At 34.8% G+C, this 6298-nt stretch overlaps 1 pseudogene; it reads left to right on the top strand.

Moving 5' to 3' along the window:
* The first annotated feature begins 1174 nt into the window (after positions 1–1174).
* LOC125163138 (uncharacterized) lies at positions 1175–1268 on the top strand (annotated as a pseudogene).
* Positions 1269–6298: the final 5030 nt, after the last annotated feature.

The following is a 6298-nucleotide window of genomic DNA, read 5'->3' on the forward strand; positions in this document are numbered from 1 at the left end:
TAAAAACCTTTAAATATTTAAGCTCCTTTAGAACTGAACAGTTCTGATTGTTTTTACAATTGCTCATATCCTCTTGAGCTAACACTAATGCACAATAAGAGCCTAGTGAATGTTAGCAAAGCTTTGAGAAGTAGGAGAAACACTCTGGTGAAGGTAACAGGTTCTGCCAGCTGGGCAACCTGCACGGAAGGCAAAAAAGAAATTTTGAGGGGCGCCTGGGTGGCTCAGTTGGTTAAGCATCCGACTTCAGCTCAGGTCATGATCTCGAGGTCTGTGAGTTCAAGCCCTGGGTCGGGCTCTGGGCTGGTGGCTCAGAGTCTGGAGCCTGCTTCCGATTCTGTGTCTCCCTCTCTATCTGCCCCTCCCCCATTCATGCTCTGTCTCTGTCTCAAAAATAAATAAACATTAAAAAAAATTAAAAAAAAAAGAAATGTTGATAACTAATTTGCAATCATTTACTAACTCATAGCCGGAGACCAATTTTATTTTCTCAGAGCTACAGGTTTTCTTTCTGTATTACACAAAAACTTTAAAATTAACTTTAATATAACTTGAATTATACACATATATACAATACAGTCATATTGCATACTATATTTAAATGATATTGTTTGATCTTCAACACAATTACTTTATCAAGTACCTTCTAAGAAAACATTTATCATGCGTTGATTTTGCCAACTTAGCTTGAGTGTTATGAAGAATGAACATGTTCATACATTGAGAAGAATACACAGGGAATGTATGGTACCTCTTTGTACTCCTCGTTTTTCTCAGGCTCACTTTTTACTTCCTAGTCCTTGTATCTCTTAAATTTATTTCCACTTTTTTTGTTTTTTTTTCTGACATTGATTTTTCTTTTAAATTGTTGAACACAGATACAGAAATTATAAGCATGGATTGCAAAATTATTAAAATTAATGAAACAAAACAGCAGGTTTAGTGTTGGAAATCTCCATTATTTTACATTACCTTATAACCAATTCCATCAACATGTTTGCAACATGTTTATTTATCTATGTGTTGGTAATGTAGCTGTTTTTCTGTCCTAATAAATTTCAGGATTAAGTGCTATTTTTATTTATTATACTTAATATCTATGTATGTCAATTTTAAATACTAGGTATTAGAGGCCTTATAAAAATATATATACAATTATTAAAACATGTGCCCTGTGCTCACTTTGGCAGCACATATACAAAAATTGTGATGATAGAAGATAAGTAAGTCCCCTGCATGAGCAAATTTGTGAAGCATTCCATGTTTTTTAAAAAATGCATCCCCTAACTTATTAATCTCAAGGTGAAATTAAATTCTCCAAATGGTTAATAATAAATCATTAAAAATATACTTAAGGTAACCAAGGAGAACAATCCTAGGAAATGTATTATTGAAACTATATCCCCCCAAACACAATATACTATGTATCTTTGTTTTAGTAATTTAAATATTATGACACATGTTTCATTTCCAGCTCTTAGTATTATTGGTACAACTAAGGATATGGTTGAGTGTTAATTTTTGACAAACAGTTGAAGTTTTTGCCTATTAGAGAGATGACTGGTAGATGAGTTCCTATATCTGAAACATATCTCAAATATTATCTAGGGTTCAATACTTTAATTTCAGAATAAAGAGATTGAAGTTCATATTAATTTATTTAAAGCCAGCATAGAGCAAATTAACTGGAGAGTCAAGATGGGAAAGTGAGATTCTTAGGACATTTGTTCAATGTCATGCTGGGGGGTAAAAACCAGAAAGCCCTCCAAATGGGAGAAATGGGACCTGGCCCATGTGGGTTCAGATCAGGGCTCAGGACTGGGCTCTGAGAACACTGACAACCCTGCTGGTACCAGACGCTAAAGAGGGAATTTCCAAGCACACACTCTAAGAAAAAGCGTCCTATAGAAGAGTGGGGCCAACGCAGGTATTCCACTTGCTTGGGTTTAAAGATAATAGTTCCCCATGGCACTTGGAAAGTCACTCTCAGCAAACAATTGCACTGTTAATACAAGCTTGCACAAAGTGCAATAGGAGCTCAAAGAAGGGAACAATTTATTTTGTCTGGTAAAGGAGTAGGAAGGCTTTGTGAAAGGTGTGTTGATTTGAGGAGGGTCTTCAGAGATTAGAGGACTTTTTTAGTCTTTTCAATCAGAAAGATCACATGTGTGAAATTCTGTTTATGTGAATAGATTTTGTCTTAGTCGTTTGGATCACTGTAACAGTTTACCATAGACTGAGTGGCTTATAACCAAAAAGAAAGTTATTTCTCACAGTTCTAAAGGCTGGGGAGTACAAGATCAAGCTACCAGTAGATAAGGTATCTGGTGAGGTGGTCCCACTTCCTGGTTCATAGATAACTGTCTTCTCACTGTTTCCTCACATGACAGAAAGACAGGGGAGCTCTCTGAGGTCTCCTTTATAAGGTAACATACTAATCCCATTCATGTCAGTTCCACCCTTATGACCTAATGACTTCCTCAACTCCCCATCATCAAATGCCATTCCACTGGGGATTAGGTTGTAATATATACATTTTGGGAGACACAAACATTCAGTCTATAGCATATTTGTTAGATTTGAGACACAATGAAAGATAAATGTGGCAGGAATGTGCATTGAGTCAGGGATTAGTAAATGAAGACAGAATGGTGAATGATGAATTCAATATGCTGAGTTGCATGATTAGGAATGATGGATGATATTGGGCCTCGAGACAGGGGATTCCATAATGGGAGCCATTGACTAGAATGAGAGGTGCATGAAGGCATATGGTGGGGGTGAGCTTACAGCAGTTAGAGGGTCCAGAACAAGAGGGATCTTGTATCTTATACTAAAGCAATAATTATCAAACTAAATGTATTTAAAGGTCATCTCAAATGTGGAAACAAAGTTTTCATTTTGGTTGAATTAGAAATAGCCAGAGTCAACTTTATTTGACTCTCAGTCCATTGAATTATGTTTTTTTTTTCTTTCCAGAAAAGGAGAGAAAAAATAGTGAGATAATTGACAAAGTAAATAACCAGCACATTTCATAAACTAACAGTGCTTTCTACAATAAATATGCCTTATGAGTCATGCAATTCTCTCAGCATATTTACAAATTTTTGATAATAGCACAGGCTTGGGGTTAAAGGATTACATACCAGATAAGTAAATACAGGCTTTATATAAATACAGTTTGATGTCAAGGGAATCATTTTTTATTTTGACTATCAGTAAAACACAACAGAAAATATCTATAATCTATGATAAACATGCTTGAATTTAATCTCACTCCAAACATTTGACTCAATCAAACTTTCTTTTTGTTTAGATCACTGGGTCTTAAATATTCTGTATTAGATAGCTTTCTCAACAGAAAGTAAAGCAACTTTTATCACAGTACTGAATTATTATTAGCTCTAAGGATTATTAGCTCTAAGGATTACCAGGTTAATCCAACCCAAGGAGGAGGTTGTGGGAACCTCCAATCTGTAGCCAATTGGTCAGAAGCACAGGTAATAAATAACCTGGTTTTCAGGTGACATCTGAAGTAGGGTAGTCTTATGGGACTGAGCCCTAAACCTGTGGAATCTGATTCTATCTCCAGGTAGATAGTGTCAGGATTGAGTTAAATTGTAGGACACCCAACTGGTGTCCAGAGAATTATTTGTTGTTGGTGTGGGAGAACTCTTCACCACCTGCCACTGCCCCCTAATGGAATTGGCACTAGAACCTAAAAGACTTCCTAATTTGTGAAAGAGAACATTACCAATATAATTTGAAGCTACTTGTGTATCTAATTCCAATCACATCACCTGCTCTTTACCTGACTTACTACTAACCTAATTTTTTAAATCATTCTCATGTTTTTTAAAAAAATAATGTATTATGTAACTATCTTTAAGTAATTGTTTAATTTTGTGAGTTTTATAAAAATATTAGTTAACGTTTCATATCACTTCTTTTTATTTTATATGTTGATGCATAAAGCCATAGTTAATTCAATTCATTGCTGTAAAATATTTCATGGTATAAATATCGATATTTATATAGTCTTTGGATAGTGAAGCTGAGTTAAATGTTTTGCTATTATATACAATGAAGCTATAAAAATTCTGGTATGTCTCCTAGGGAACATGTAGAGATTTGTCTCTAGGATATTCCTACTTGAATTGTACGTACGTATATTTTCAGCTCTATCATATAATGCCACATTAGTTTCCAAATTAATTTAACTTTCCAATTTATATTCTCTGCTGCAGTGTTCCTATTGCTCTACATCCTTGCCAATGAACTTTACTTTTTATTAAATGGTAGATGTATAATATTTTATTATGTCTCTAATGTATATTTCCTTGATCACTAAAGCGGCTACACAAGTTTTTATTATTTATTGACCATTTACATTTCCTCTATATAAAAGGTCTGTTATTATTATTATTATTATTATTATTATTATAGTATTTATTTTAAAAATACATTTATGATATTAAGCCTTCCTTAATTACATGTGTTGTACATATCTTCTCATATTTTGTGGTTAGTTTTTCACTTTTTATGATGTTTTTGATGAATAGAAATTCTTATTCATTTATATGTTCATTGATTCACTGATTTATTTATACATTCATTCAACAAGCATTTACTGGATATTGGAGTACTTTGGAAGACAAAATAAAACAAAACCTCTGCTCTTGTTGAGTTTCTCCAATAAAGGAAGACAAACAACAAACAATGCACTAACTAAATTATAGGGTATGTTTGAAGCTAATAAGTATTATAAGAAAAAATAGAGTAAAGAAATTGGAAGTTGGAGGGTATATCAGTAGGCCTCATTTAGAAAATGACTTTTAAGCAAAGACTTGAAGAAGATAGGGCATTAACCTTGAGATAACTGGTGGAATAGTATTTCAGGGGCATTAGTGCAAAAGCTCTTAGTTGTGTTCAAGGAAAAACAAAGAGATCAACATGGCTGGAGCAGAGTAAGTGAGGGAAAGAGGAGTAGAATAGGCTAGAAAGGTAAGAATGTTCAGAATGGGTAAGATCTTTTAGGCCATCATAGAGGCTTCGACTTTTATTTTGATTAATATTGGGCTAATAAATTGCGATGGACAAAGGTTGTTATAACCCTGGCAAGAGATGATAGTGCTTGGATCTGTGGTAGTGATGTGAGTAGTGAGAAAACATTGGATTATGGATTTCTTTTTGTAAAGAATTTATTTAAAAAGAGAATTTGTGGAGCACCTGGGTGGCTCAGTTGGTTAAGCATCTGACCTTGGCTCAGGTCATGATCTCACAGTTTATGGGTTTGAGCCCCGTGTCAGGCTCTTTGCTGACAGCTTGGAGCCTGGAGCCTGCTTTGGATTCTGTCTCCCTCTCTCTCTCTCTCTGCCGCTCGCTCCCCCACTTGCCCTCTGTCTCTCTCTCTCAAAAATAAATAAACATTAAAAAATATTTAAAAAAGAATTAAAAGAAGAATTTGCATAAGGAATGAAAGGAGAAAAGTCAAGGGCAATTCCAAATGTGATCCCAAGATTTTCAGCTTGAGCAATTTGAAGGATTGATGCATTAATCTATATAGGAAGGACTGTGGGCAGGACAGATTTGGGGGGAAGATTTAAGAGTTCATTTTGGACATGATAAGTTTGAGATGTGTATGAGATTTTCATTGGATAGATAGTTTTACATGTGAGTCTGGATTTTGAGAGGGCAATTTGAGCTGGTGATATAAATTTGGAAGTTTTTGGGAAAAAAGTGGTATTTAAAGTTATAAAAGACATGAGACCACTAAAGGAGTGAGTATAAATAGAAAAGAGAAGACCGCAAAAGACTGAGTCCCTGGGCACAAGGTTAAGAGGTCAAGTAGATAGGGGACTTGTGAAAGAGCAACCAGTGAATTAAGAGGAAATTCAATAGAATATAATGAAAGGAATAGCAAATAAAGGAGAGTGATCAACTGTGGCAAATACTGTTGATAGTCCAAAATGAAGGACAAAGATTGACCTTGTGCTTATCAATGTGGAAGTCACTGGTGACTTTGACAAGAACTGTCAGTAGAGTGGTGAGATGAAAAGATAGGAAAAGGTGGTCAGAGAAATGCATAACATTGAGATTATGAAGGGGCTGCAATTATTAGTAACAAATTCCAAGGCATGATGATGGGAAAGGAGTGGCTGAGGTATCATGACAGATACGATTCTTCCTTTGCAAAGTTTCTAGTGACTTAACAACTATTGATGATCACTGCATATTCATGGTTTCATTAGGAGTTGCAAAATGATGATATATGTCTGTTATTCTTTCTTTCTTTATT

Source organism: Prionailurus viverrinus, chromosome A3 (genome assembly GCF_022837055.1).
Source record: "Prionailurus viverrinus isolate Anna chromosome A3, UM_Priviv_1.0, whole genome shotgun sequence".
In the NCBI taxonomy this organism is placed as follows: domain Eukaryota; kingdom Metazoa; phylum Chordata; class Mammalia; order Carnivora; family Felidae; genus Prionailurus; species Prionailurus viverrinus.